Source organism: Mesoplodon mirus (assembly GCF_964341445.2).
Source record: "Mesoplodon mirus genome assembly, chromosome: 2".
Lineage (NCBI taxonomy): Eukaryota > Metazoa > Chordata > Mammalia > Artiodactyla > Ziphiidae > Mesoplodon > Mesoplodon mirus.
This window is the reverse complement of record NC_138977.1, coordinates 26694256-26708414: the sequence shown is the minus strand read 5'-3', so window position 1 is coordinate 26708414 and position 14159 is coordinate 26694256. Positions and strand designations below refer to the sequence as shown.

At 46.3% G+C, this 14159-nt stretch overlaps 1 protein-coding gene across 6 annotated transcripts in view; it reads left to right on the top strand.

Annotated features, from left to right (window-relative positions):
• Window positions 1–1485: 1485 nt before the first annotated feature.
• The window catches only part of HERC3 (HECT and RLD domain containing E3 ubiquitin protein ligase 3), a 142496-nt gene continuing 129822 nt past the window's right edge, over window positions 1486–14159 (top strand). For 4 of the 6 annotated variants that reach the window (XM_082611401.1, XM_082611402.1, XM_082611398.1 and 1 more), the window contains exons 1-2: window positions 1486–1777; window positions 4171–4231. The gene's annotated coding sequence lies outside the window, so the exon portion shown is untranslated. Of the gene's footprint in view, window positions 1778–2193; window positions 2450–2531; window positions 2641–4170; window positions 4232–14159 lie in introns of those variants that run through there. The other 2 variants (XM_082611399.1, XM_082611400.1) reach the window with 2 other exon arrangements.

Genomic DNA, 14159 nt, shown 5'->3' with positions numbered 1-14159 from the left:
ATTTAAAGCCATTTTGGTAAATGGAGCAGGACATGCTTGCTGAGGAAACTGCCGTTTTATGTTGGTTCAATGAAGAAAATAAAATGAAGTACTGTGTATCTTCACTGATTGTTCTGCATAGGAGTAATTTCCCAGGTTTCTGGCTATTTGGTAAGGACGCTTAGAGTACCTCAGTTTGTAATTTAGACATCACTCCTATCTCAACTCCAGACTTAAGTCTTTGATAAGCAAGTTTTTCCTCAAGACAACATTTCATATGAAAAACACCTGAGCCATGGGCCAGAGATATTGACCTAAATGCTGACTGATTACAAATGAAAATACAAATTGACGACACATGAAAATAGAATCTCTAAAAAACAGAATTTCTAAAGGGTCCAGTGTGATTCAAAGGTTGGAATCATTTTAGATGTCCGTCAGTTACCTGGTAACTGAGATTTTGCTTTCTTCTCTTGTCTCAGGAGCGTTTGACAACCTGCTTATGTCACTGAGAATACATATGCCAGCCAACAGTGCCCCGTCCCTAGGATATACTACTCCCCCAAACTTCTTTTCTGCTTGATCAATCTGTTACATTCTCAGAGAAGATAACTGCAGACCTGACCTGACCTGATTCGGACCTCCTTGGGAAGAATCTGGCCTCGAAGGACCTTCCCGGCTCAAATGGCCGGTTACAGACATTCTTCCCCGAGTAAAGTCATTCCTTTGGGTTAAAGTACTGCTTTCTTAGCATTCTGCTTCTGTGTTGCAAATTTCAGAGGAGAAGCGGCGGTGCTGTGGGGTAGACTCAGGAGGTCACCTGCGTGAGAATGTTTTCTTCACAAGATTATCTGCATCAGACATGGACCAGGGGAACTCGGAAAGCCCTGTAACCTCGGGGAGGGCGAGAAGGAAGCGCTGAGATTCAGTGCCAGGGAAAGTGTACGAGGACAAACTTCTCCGTTACTGGGCTTCAGGCCACAGGGTGTCTTTCAGACGAGAAGACTGACGCTCCCCCCGCCACCGCGCTCCAGTCTTCCCCAAGCCCGCCGTCGCTACCGCGGCGCCGCTCTCCTCTTCCACCCCAGCTCTCCACGAGGTTCCCAGGAAAGCGCCGACCTCCTTCCCGCTTCTCCTCCCGCGCAGCCCGGCGTTCGGCTCGGCGCTTCCTCCAGTCCTCCAAAGGCGAGTGGAACAAGACTCCTCCACCGTGGATGGAATACGACGCTTAAGAACTCCGCCTCAATTGCCCCCCTCTAGGTTTTCCCCGCCGTGCCCAAGGCTTTTGGTCACCTCTGCACAAATTTAATAAGACTGAGAGCTCAGAACCGGGAAAGCCAACCGCGGATGCGTCTCGTTCCCCTGCCCGCCAGTGAAAAGCAGTCCGGCTCCGGCGCGGATGCTCTGCATCCTGCAGTCGGCTCTTGTCCGACACACACCTGCCCCGCCGTCCCCTCGCCAGGCCCGCCGGTGCCCTCAGCTCGGCCCGCCCCCTCCGCCCTCCCGGGCCTGGGCCTCTCCCCGCCTCCCGCCCGCGGACCTCGCCGCCCCGCCTCGGGCTCCGCCGCCCCGCCTCGGGCCCCGCCTCGGGCTCCGCCGCGGCCGCCGGAGGTGCGGGCCCGCCCCAGAAGGGTGCCCATTGGCCGTGCGCGCCATCCTTCACCCGGCACATTCCGCCGCCCGCAGGCTTGCGGGGAAACTTCCTTATTATTGTGACGCCGAAATCGGATAAACCCCGAGCCGGGTCGGTGGAGCCGTCACCGTCGGAATCCCGCGCGGCGGTTCAGCGGCCGCCGAGGTGCGCGGGGCGAGGGGGGCGGGTCCCAGGAAGGAGGGCACCGCGGAGCCGCGGCCGAGCGTCAGCCGCGTTCCGCGCGGCACGGCGGTCCGCGCGTGGCTCCCGGAGGGGCGGCTGCGGCTGCAGCTGCGGGGCGCCTCCCGCGACAGCCCGGGGCAGGGCGCGCGCGGAGGTCTGGGCGCGGCGCCTGCACTGCCCTCGGGGCGCGGGCGCGTGCGCCTCTCCGGCGTCCTCGGGGCGCTCCCTCTGACCTACAGAGCCTTAGCGCCCGGGGAGGCCGGAAGCCGCTCCAGAGACGGGAGCGCCCCCCACCCCGACTCAGCTGCCTGCGGATTGGGAGGAACTGTGACGCCGAAAGTCAAAAAGAGGATCCTCCCCTTCCTCCCCGCCCGCCCCTATTTAAATTCCGGGGCTTCGGCGACACCGCTGCGGTGAGGGGCGCAGACTCTGCCCCGCGCAGTGGGAGCCGCCGAGGCCTCTGCGCTTGGGGGAACCCCGGCGGCCGCGAGGAGTTGGCGCTGGGGACACGGGGGCCTCGGCGGCCGCGGTGACAGCGCCACCCACCTGACCGAGGCGGGGCTCGGTTTGCCTGCTCGGAGTCCGCCTCCTGGGCGGAGCCGGGGCGAGGGTGTGTGCGGACACGTGTGTGTGCGTGTGTGTGTGTGCGGACACGTAAGTGCGCGGATGGGCGCGGGGGTGTCAGGAACTGGGGCGTGCGGAGGCAGGTGGCGCTTTGAGTCATCTGCGAATGTGTGGAGTGGGCGCACCGGGCAGCCGACCGAGACTAGCCTGTGTAACCTGAAACAGACGAGCTGGGGAGGGCTGTAGAGACCGCACCGAAAGCAGCTGTGCACTGATTCGGGGTATGCGCCCCGGGCTCCGGAATATGTGTATTTGAACTTTGCTTTTGGTATATCAGCGTTTCTGGTTGTTTTCTGATTCCGTTTTACTTTAGCTTTTTAATTAGCCCCATTTGGAAGTACCTTAAATACAGAGCTAAGCCTTCCAGGATTTTGCTTTTGCATTCATTACGCACGGAATGCTTTAGGAAAGACGGTTCAAGCGCTCTCTTCCATTTTTGTGTCTCCTGACTCTTTCCACAAATAGGAGGCTATTTCTAGAACATTTCATCTGATGATTTGATAACATCGAGTGAGCTGCTTTTTTAACTCCAGACTGAGGAGAAAGAAAAGTGAAATAAAATGAGGATTAACACCCTTTTTAAATGCGGTGACTCTGGAGAGAGATGCTGTCTTGTTTTAGTAGCAGATTACTGTGTAGCTCTCTCTTTTCCTACTTCCCTTTACCCTGGGGGGTAGGGGGGTGGCATTATAAACCAGAAAAGGAGAGTAGTGTACTTAACGCCCTTTTAAAGCAAAACCGATGAATTACATACGCATCGTTGACCTCGTGGAGGCTAGGAACCTTCTGGAGAAAGGATGCAGGAATCAAGGAGGAAGACTTGAAACCTCTTTGGCAGAACTCCCTTGGCATGAAAAAAAGAAACACAGTTGGTTAGCAGGCAGTTTTACTCTTTCAGTTAGTAGTTGGGATTTTATTTTTGAAAAAAGAAACAGAGATTCCAGAATGTTCCAAATGGTGTGGTTGGAGCCATTGGTTAAAGCATTTCATTCTGAGTAACAGATTTAAATTTCTTAAGATTTGCATAATAATTAAAAGCTTAAAAAAATACATAATGAGCGTTGTACCACTACTGGAGATACAAGATAGTTTTGCTGCAGTCTCAGAAATAGAAGCAATAGTCTCCAAATTGAAGGTTTCTTACATTATATAGAAATAAAATTATGATGCTAGTATCTTAGAATCATGCAGTACTATACTTTTTCTTTTGAGAGACTTAATATGCCTGTCAGATAGTCCCATCTTGTTTTGCATGAAAGAGGATGTGGTGATGAGAAGGAAGGAAAGTCGAGAAAGACTTCAAAACAGCTGTAGCAAAATAAGCTATAATGTGTGTGGTACATGGAAAAATGGAGGAAAACGAATTACTTTTCAAAAATGCATCTTTTTAAACCTAAACGGGAGGTTGTAAAATAACTTTATTTTTACTTTTACATCTACTACAAACGCTAGGAATTTTTAAAGGTGCGTCTCTAAGTTCACTTTTAGCATCATGCTCTAACCAACTGAGCTGACTGCCCAGTTGACTCTAACTTCACGTTTAGAGATGACATCTTCATAGTTGGTCAGTGGTTATCTTACTGGTGTTTAACTAAACTCCAGTCCTGAGCTACAATGTTGGGAGAATATTCCAGCTTGCATAATTTAAAGATACTCTTATTTTCAGAAGTTTGCTTTTCATTTTGTTTTCAATAACGTGAAAGCACTTTGTATCATTCTATATTGTTAATTGTTTTTTCTTTAACTTGCAGATCTGCAGGGTGAGGTGGAACCATTCTGGCTTAAGTACAGATGCCAAGTGTGTGACCTGTGGTGAGTGACTTAATTTCTCTGAACCTCAGTTTCCTCATCTTGTACCTGGGAATAATATCTAACTCACAGAATAGATAAGAAGATTAAACAGGATAATCTATGTAAAGGACTCGGATTAGTGTAGCTGCCTAGAGAGGGACCTTAACAAATCCTTACTGACTTCTTTCAGCTGTGACGGAGTGAAGAGAACAAAGTGAGCCCAGGAAGTAGGAGACCTAGTTTCTGGTCTTGGATTCAACCAATTACTTCTCAGAGGACCAAAGTTAACTTCAGCTGCCATTGAAATGAGGTTAGGAATGTCAGTCTCTTGCCTGGAGGTTGGATCAAATAGATTTTTAAGGTCTCTTTAATAAGATGACCCCTTTGATGATATAACTCTGCCCCCTTTAGACGTTTACTACATTTAGAAACAGCACTAGGTGGTGTCAGGGGCATGTGTTTCTGTGTGTGAGCCAGTAAGTGGACTAGACTCACTCTAAGTTCTGGCGAATGTGGAGGAAAGCCTGGCTAACTGTGGAGATGGCCTCACGCATCCCTCCTGTCTCTGGCTTACACAGGTTGGTTCCAGCTCTAGTTGCCCACGAACATCGCCAGTGATTCAGCTAATGTGAGCTCACTTACTATGTGCAACATTCTTCTTTTAACATTTGTTTTTAAAATTGGAGAAGGAGTACAGCTCGGCTTTGTTTTATTTAAGTGGTGGTATAACATCATGTTTAAGAGCATGGACTTTGGAGTCTGGGAGATGAGATTTGAATCCTGCCTTTGCCATTTAAGTAAGTTTCCACCACAGCTAGTACTTATTTACATGCTCTTGGTCAAGTGACTTAACCTTGTTAAGTCTTGAGGTTACAGTAAAGGGCAAATTAAATAATCTATGTGAAGTTTTTAGCACAGATTCAGACACACAGTAGGCTTGCAGTAATAGTAACTGTTACTTTTTCTTCATTCAACAAGTATCTGTTGAGCCCTCCCTTGTGCCAGACACTAGTCTAGTCTCTAGGGGTAGAGAAATGAACAAAGCGGCTCAGTCCTTCCTTCATGGAGCTTCCGTTCCTCAGTGCTAGCATTGAGAAACACCATTATGTAATGACAGCTTGGATGGTAAAAGGCATTCTGCTTTCAGATCTGCTAAAATGCGGTGAGGGGACAGCACATGGAGAATGGAGGAAATACATTTTTTTTTGTTGTTGCTGCTTAGGGACTGTGTATCTAACGGAACCTGGCAAACAAAACTGGTAACAACTTTAGATTGTGGGAGATCTGGTTTTCTCAGATTAGGGTTCAGTTTTCTAGGCACTTATGAAGCATCTACGGCGCTCCTTTGTTAGGCTGGGGACAGGAGATACACAGATGAGTAAAACCTGGTTCCCTACATGGAGAAGCTCTCAGTCTGCTCATGGATGGGGAATTGGTGGGTGAGATGCAAGAAGCAGTGATCTTACCTCAATAGTACTTTTCATTTTTTAAAAGACTGTGAAGTATCTGAAAGCATAAAACAGTATGTGTAATATATGTTCTACAAACGACCATAAAAGGACAGAGGCAGCACATCAGCCATGCTACTGAAGCTCCCTTTGTGCTCCTTCCAGAAGGTACCCTTCATTGTCACATATACACAGATCTCTCTCAGTCTTTGTATGGATCATGTTTTTGCTTTTCTTCATAGCTTTAGCACCACTAATGTTTTTATCTCCAAATACTTGTTATACTTGTGTTTGGACTTTGTAAAGATGCATCACATTCTGAATTCTTCTGTGACTTTTTCCCCTCCTCAGCACCATTTTTAAGATTTAGCTGCACTGATGTTTGTAGATGGAATTCATTTCTCTTCCACTGCTGCACAGCGTTCTATTTTATGCATGTGTTGCAGCTTATCCCTTTTCTTACAGATGGACATTTGGGTTGTCTCTGTTTTATGTATTTCAGATAATCCTGAAATGAATGTTCTTGTGCATATACCTTGGGGCATATATTCATGAGTTGCTTGCTGCATTGTACAGTAGGATAGCCCCTAGCCATATGTGACTACTTATATGAAAATAATTAAAATGAAATGAAATTAAAATGTCAGTTCCTCAGTCCCATTAAACACCTTTCAAGGGCTCAGTAGCCACATGTCGCTTGTGACCACCATATTGGACAGTACAGGTATGTAACATTTCCATCACAAAGTTCTCAGTTTCCAGGTTTTACTCATCTTTTTTTTTTTTTTTTCCCGTATGCGGGCCTCTCACTGTTGTGGCCTTTCCCGTTGTGGAGCACAGGCTCTGGACGCGCAGGCTCAGCGGCCATGGCTCACGGGCCCAGCCGCTCCGCGGCATATGGGATCCTCCCAGACCGGGGAACGAACCTGCATCCCCTGCATCGGCAGGCGGACTCTCAACCACTGCGCCACCAGGGAGGCCCGGTTTTACTCATCTTTGTATCTCCAGTTCTCAGCGTAGCAAAGGAGCACTGTAGATACTTGATAAGTTGCACAGTGCTGGTCATGTACCTAGGAATGGAATTACTGTGCCGTGGGGTATTTACATCTTCACTAGAATTAATGCCCACTTGTTTTCCAAAGTGGCTCTGCCAACTTACACTCCCACCAGCTGTGGGTCAGAGTCCTGGTTGCTTTATATCCTTGACTTGGCACTGTCAGACTTTTTAATTCTTGCCAGTCTGGTCAAGTGTCTTTTTCTGAAGGCAGACGGCACCTTATGCAGACAATGGAAAGCTCATTCTTCTAGTTGTACAAAGCCCAACAGCAGGTAGTAAAGAAGGCCCCACCTGTGCAGGGATCATCAGGGGAGGGGTAGGAATGTTTCCTGTGTTGGCTAAAAGGGTCAGAGGACCAAAGTCCAGCTGAAGTGAAAGAGAGAGAGAAACCAGCAAGGAGTGGATTCACGCTGTTGAAAACTTCTCTCTGCCGTGTGTGCCGTTTCTGCCTGTGGTAGGAAACTTTTGGCAATAAAGTATGTCATTAGAATACATCTTCTTTGTTACTGGAGTTAATTCTGCATTGGAGTTTTGGCTCCAGTTTTATTCAAAGCTTGGATTTGGGGAGTGCCTGCAGAACACTGAAGCCTGGGACATTCCCTTTTCCTGCTGTTGGAAAAGACCCTCCCTTCCCCGTATACCATTTAGGTAAAGGCTTCTGAGCTTATTTGAAACAAAGCTTATCCCTATCATAAATGAGATTAGAAGTCCTGCCTGAGTGTTATTTAGGTTTTAGTGACTTTCAAAGGAATAAGAATCAGCTGTTAGACTGATGTTTGCACAGTCTGATTAGTAAGACAAAGTTTAGGAATTGCAGCTTGTCTTTTAGCATTCAGCTCTCTAGGACTGATAAAAGGAGATTTATCTACCCACCCCCACCCTTGGCCTCCCCAGAATTTAAAAGAAAATACATACAAAAAACTTTGTCCTTGCAACCTTGACTTTCCTACGTGTAAGTTATGCCGGCCAGGGTAGCGCTGCCTTGCCCTAGTGCAGATCTGGCGGAACAGCAGACGCTAAGCACAGGAAGAAGGGAGTCACACCCCAGCCCGCTGGGGAGCTTCCCTGCGTGCTGAGGACCCAGAGCAGAGTCCTGCGCCAAGAGCAGGTGCTGCAGCAGCTGACAGTGACTGGCCACCTGCACTGAGTGCCGGGCCCCACGCTGAGCGCTCGTCACTCGCATCCTGTCACTAGTCCTCACAACTGCCCTGTTGCTCTTCTTGCCCCTTTAGGGACAGGAAACAGGCGTAGAGTGTTTAAATATCTTCCCCAAGGTTTCACAGCTAGCATGTGGTTAATCTGGGGCTTGAACTTTGGTCCTTTTGACGCTTAAGCCCTGCTAACACTATCCTGAGTCTTTTACCAAAAATAGATGAGGAGAAGGACTGGGAAAAGTGCGAGATGTGACACGGGGGGAAGGAACGGAAGGTCCATCTTTCTTCCTTTTGTTTTGCGATGGGGAGATAAGAGGCAGGAAATGGAGGGGCCCGACTGAAGTGGCCCGGGACAGCCAAGGTGGCTGGTGCGGGTGCTGAGCTTGTGTGTAGTCCTGTATTCTTCTGTAGCACCTTTTATAATTGTGTGTTTTGAAGGGAAGTGAAAGATTCTACTCCTCTAGAAGCAAGGGAGAGACGGCGAGTGAGGAAAAATGGGTGAGAGGACCCAGGAGATCAAAATGCGCAGTGATGGAGAACATTGCCAAAGATAGACCTTTCAATTCATGGACACCAACAGCTCCTACATTCGGGGGTTCCACCAGAGTGTACTTTAAGTGAAAGCTAAATTAATATCTGACTCCTCTTCAGCGCACTGAACTTCTCTCCTGAAAGCTAGATGCTTTTAGTGCCTCCTGCTCTAGTTTTGGCAGGGCGCTATGATGAGCTAGACCATATCTCCAATTAGGGTTAATAATTCTCTGATAGGAATACATCTTCTCTGTGGTTGCTATTTAGTGACCTCTGAATAAGTAGTTTTCTTTTTTTTTTTAACACCTTTATTGGAGTATAATTGCTTTACAATGTTGTGTTCGTTTCTGCTTTATAACAAAGTGAATCAGCTGTACATATACATACGTCCCCATATCTCCTCCCTCTTGCGTCTCCCTCCCTCCCACCCTCCCTATCCCACCCCTCTAGGTGGTCACAGAGCACCAAGCTGATGTCCCTGTGCTATGCGGCTGCTTCCCACTAGCTATCTATTTTACGTTTGGTAGTGTATATATGTCCATGCCACTCTCTCACTTCGTCCCAGCTTACCCTTCCCCCTCCCTGTGTCCTCAAGTCCGTTCTCTATGTCTGCATCTTTTGAATAAGTAGTTTTCATTTGACTACTTGAAGATTGCATTACTATGATTCAGGTGGGCAGGATTTTAACAATACCCCTATTTATCTCTTTTCATAAATGGCTTCTACTAGTCAATCAGGGATGAGGCCGTACCTCAGGCTGCTTACGCAGGCTTGCAGTTGGCCAGAGCATCCAGAGTTCAGCTGACGCTCAAGGACTGAATCATGTTAAACAGACTTATAAGAAACCGATAGATCCAGGATGCCGAATTAACAATGAGAAGTAGAAATGCCAAGAAGGCTGGGATGCTTTGGACAGCTGGTCACAATATTCTTTCCCCATAGTAGTATCTGCCTTGGAAACCAAGTAATTTAAGATTGCTTATTAATCATGGAATCTAAGCAGGGCAAGTGGCTGGGTAAATTTAATGATTAATGTTATGGAGTCTGATCTCCCCATCTCCATTATTGGGCAATAATTACTTAGCAGATCAAATAGGCAGCTTGACTGGTTATGGTACCCTTTCTCTCTGGACAGAGCTGGAGATATTGGGAAGTGCTGACTGTTTGGCCGTCCGTTTTCTAGACTCCTTGCTGTATAGCATACTAGTCCAGAGCACACTCTCTGGGCTTAAATCCAAGCTCTGCCACTACCGCGTGGTGGGATTTAGCCAAGTCACTTCAACACTTTCTGTCTCACTTTCTTTTTCTTCATTCTCTTTTGTCTTCACTTTCTTCATCTACAAATTTGAGTTGATAGTAGCAGTACCTACCTCGTAGAGGATTAAATGGTTTAATATCTGTGAACCACATAGAAAAGTGCCAGACTCAGCATAAGCTCAAATGAAGTCTTACCTGCTGTTGTTATTAATAGTGTAATGTGAATATTATCAGGAGTTTTTTTAAAATTTCGAGTGACAAATCCAATTCAGACTTTCATTCTTAAGCAAACAAAGAAGGGACTTATTAGACTGCATAGAGGTGATTCTCATTTTTCGTGGTAGTTAAGTTCTATGAAGTGGCTCAGAACACCAAATTGAAGACTGAGTCATTGCTCCTGGGGAAACACAGGGTTAGTTAGGTTCCTGCCAAGAGCCTCTGGTCAACAGATCAGTACGTAACCTTGTTTCATATATGTTTAAGTGTGTTTCTGGGGGGAATCTCCTGGTGGTCCAGTGGTTAGGACTCCGTGCTTTCACTGCCCGGGTTCAATCCGTGGTCAGGGAACTAAGATCCTTCAAGCCTTGCAGTGCAGCCAAAGGGAAAAAAAAAATCTAGAAAAAAGTGTGTTTCTTTTTGGACACCTTATTTGATGCCTATTTCTTACAAATGATTAACTCTATGTAATATTTCTTTATAATAAAACACTAGTCAGGAAGAGTTTTTTTTAACATTTTCCTGACCCTGGGTAACGTGACAGTAAATTTCTTTGGCTTTCAGCCTCACAACAGTGCTGTCTACTACACGCTATAATCAGGCATCATTTCATGAATCCCCAGATATTCAGTTGCTTTTCTATCTCTTCTGTAGCTTCATTATGCACTATAGATGTTACTTTAGCACTTTCCAGAGCGGCCACATGTACTGATGAGTGAATTTCCTCTTTTTTGCATTAGCATTGAACTCACAGCCAACTGCACTGGAACTCATGCATGAACGAAACTCATCTATCACATGTATTTTCTTTGTGTGGCACATCACACCCTTCGTGTACTTAGGAACACTAGACAGTGCTTCAGCTCTATGCTTGGGGGGCATTTTAAACAGCAAAATCATATAAAAGTATGAAAACTGTGGCACCAAGTAGAGTCAAAAAGATCACTCGCTTACAGTGTGCGAGTTGAGACAAGAAGGTAGAGCGTCGTCTTGTTTGACTTCAGCTGGGGATGTGCACAGAGAGTGGCTCAAATTTTTCACTTTCCTGCACGTGTCTGGGAATGACTGCAAAAAGGCTCCGAGTATTGACTTTGAGGTTACAAATAAATCTTGGTGAGTAGGCAAATTCACAAGTATGGAATCCATGAGTAATGAAACACAGCTGTACTCAGGAAGAATGAAGGTCGGGGTGCTGGCCCTAGGCAAGAGGGGGTCCAAGGCTCAGTCAGCATCAGTGGGACTCTTTCTGTCTCCTGTCTTTGAACCTTTCTGGCTGGTAGCTTCCCAATGTCTTACAGGTATCCTCTGTGCGACAGGGAAGGTAGCTTCCAGCAGCTACAGTTACCTTCAGAGGCAAGAGGCGGTCTTCCATCAGAGCTCCATGGGACTTAATGCGGGAGGACTCTGGCCCTCTGCCTGCACCAATCACAGTGGCTTAGGGGTGGCCTTCTCTGAGTGGCTTGGCCAGGGTCACGCTCACCTTTGTGCAGGAGGGCGTAGGGTTTGTTACCAGAGAAAGAGGGACTTGAGGAGAGAGATTAGACAAAAGGGCAGTCCCTAACACCTTGGAGGAACTTATTTTAAACTAACCTTCATTCTTCAGAAAGGTCGTACCATACTGGGTTGCAGCTTTCTCTTACATGAAGTGCATTTCAGTTGTGGCCCTTTTTAATTGATGAATAGTGTTCCATTGTATTTTATTGATGAGTAGTGCCCATGTTGATGGACATTTGGGTTGTTGCCATTTTTATTTAGTATGAATAAAGCTGGTGTCAGCATCGTTTATAGACCTTTGCATATGTAGGCATAAAATCATAGCTTCTTTTATTTTTATTTTTTTAAAGAAATACTTTGTCCTATCTAAAGTGAGGCTTTGTGTCCCAAAGGCCTTTTTTTTTAAAAAATAAATTATTTATTTTTGGCTGCGTTGGGTCTTCGTTGCTGCACATGGGCTTTCTCTAGTTGCGGTGCGCGGGCTCCTCATTGCAGTGGCTTCTCTTGTTGTGGAACACGGGCTCTAGGCGCATTGGCTTCAGTACTTGTGGCACGTGGGCTCAGTAGTTGTGGCTCATGGGCTCTAGAGCACAGGCTCAGTAGTTGTGGCTCGTGGGCTCAGTAGTTGTGGCTCGCGGGCTCTAGAGCACAGGCTAAGTAGTTGTGGCTCGTGGTCTCAGTAGTTGTGGCCCGTGGGGTCTAGAGCCCAGGCTCAGTAGTTGTGGCGCACGGGCTTAGTTGCTCTGCGGCATGTGGGATCTTCCCGGACCAGGGCTCGAACCCGTGTCCCCTGCATTGGCAGGCGGATTCTTAACCACTGCACCACCAGGGAAGTCCAGATCTTAATACCATATTTTTAGACACATTGTATTTGTCTGGTTAAGGGGATGGCTTAATGCTTCAGCTGCCTAATCTCATCCTTTATCTCTTAATTCTGACTACTTTCACTCTCTGAGGGCAACTTTATTTTCAAGTTTCTAAGACATCTTGTGTTGTATACTGACTACATCATTCCATACGTTTTTTTGGTGTGTGTTCTTGCTCTTGTAGGTGATGTATAAATCTACTTGGGTGGCAGTGTAGCCCAGTGGATGAGAGCATGCACATTGGCTTCAGGCCTAGATTCCTTGCCTGGTTGTGTTCGTTCCAGCTCTGTGACCTTGGGCATGCTTCTTAATCTCTCTGAGCCTTGCTTTATCTGAAAATGAGGCTAAAAATAGTGCTTAGGGTACAGAGTTGTTAAGATGAAATGAGATAATGATATAAAATGCTTATTAGTACAGTGACTGCGGTGTAGTAAGCCCTGTGATGTCGATGTAATTATTGGTAGGAGAGAAAAGACAAACTCGTGAAACATTAAAAATGAAGAAAGGAATTAGTACAGATACAGCAGCTGAGCAAATTGGGAAAATTCAATTATGACTAGACTGTGATCTTGCTGCTCTTTTTAAATGTCTGTCCTCTCGCCCCCCGCCCCCCCACCCTATCCCTAGTTTGCATCTTCTCTCTCCTCCCTTCCTTCCCATGATTGCATATAACTCAGAATAACATTTTTTTTCACATTCTTTATTGGAATATAAATGCTTTACAATGGTGTGTCAGTTTCTGCTGTACAACAAAGTGAATCAGCCATATGTATATATACACCCCCACATCCCCTCCCTCTTGCGTCTCCCTCCCACCCTCCCTATCCCATCCCTCTAGGTGGTCACAAAGCACCGAGCTGATCTCCCTGTGCTATGCGGCTGCTTCCCACTAGCTAGCTATTTTACATTTGGTAGTGTATATATGTCCATGCCACTCTCTCACTTCACTGCAGCTTTCCCTTCCCACCCTGTGCCCTCAAGTCCAGTCTCTACATCTGCATTTTTATTCCTGCCCTGCCATTAGGTTCATCAGTACTGCTTTTTAAAATTCTGTATGTGTGCATTAGCATATGGTATTTGTTTTTCTCTTTCTGACTCACTTCACTCTGTATGACAGATTCTAGGTCCATCCACCTCATTACAAATAACTCAGTTTTGTTCCTTTTTACGGCTGAGTAATATTCCATTGTATATATATGCCACATCTTCTTTATCCATTCATCTGTTGATGGACACTTATATTGTTTCCATGTCCTGGCTGTTGTAAATAGAGCTGCAGTGAACATTGTGGTACACGTCTCTTTTCGAATTATTATTTTCTCAGGGTATATGCCCAGTAGTGGGATTGCTGGGTCGTATGGTAGTTCTATTTTTAGTTGTTGTTTGTACGAAAAGGAAGCATGAATTTTTAAATGGTAGTGAAACTTCGGGGTAGTCAGCTGTAATCAATCAGCCAAAGGTTGACTGGGCACCTGCTAAATCAGAGAGGTATATGTCGTGCTGTGGTCTCTGCCTGAGGCAATTAAAATTTGGCTGAGGAGTTAAGTTATAAGAGACAGAGAAAGTTTCCAATCAAGGCTGTACAGTAGATGTGTCAGAGGGATGCAGGCTGACTGGTGCTGGAATGGTCCCCAGAGGCTCTCAGGTAGGAACTGAAGCTTGACCCAGATCCTGAAGGATGTGTAAGAGGGAATGGCAGAGAAGATAGCATTTTTTTTCCCGTTTCTCATTTTTGTTTTGAGTAGTGAATTACTACTATGCAAGTTAACAGTTGGCTACCTAAAGGAGTTAGTTCAAAATTAGTTAGTTTAAAAAAACCAAAAACCAGAAAACTCAAAGGAAAGGTGCAACAAGAGAGGACAAGCTGAAGTCATGAGGGTAGTTTCAAAACAGTTACTGCCATCATGGTTTGCAGACATTGTTTCA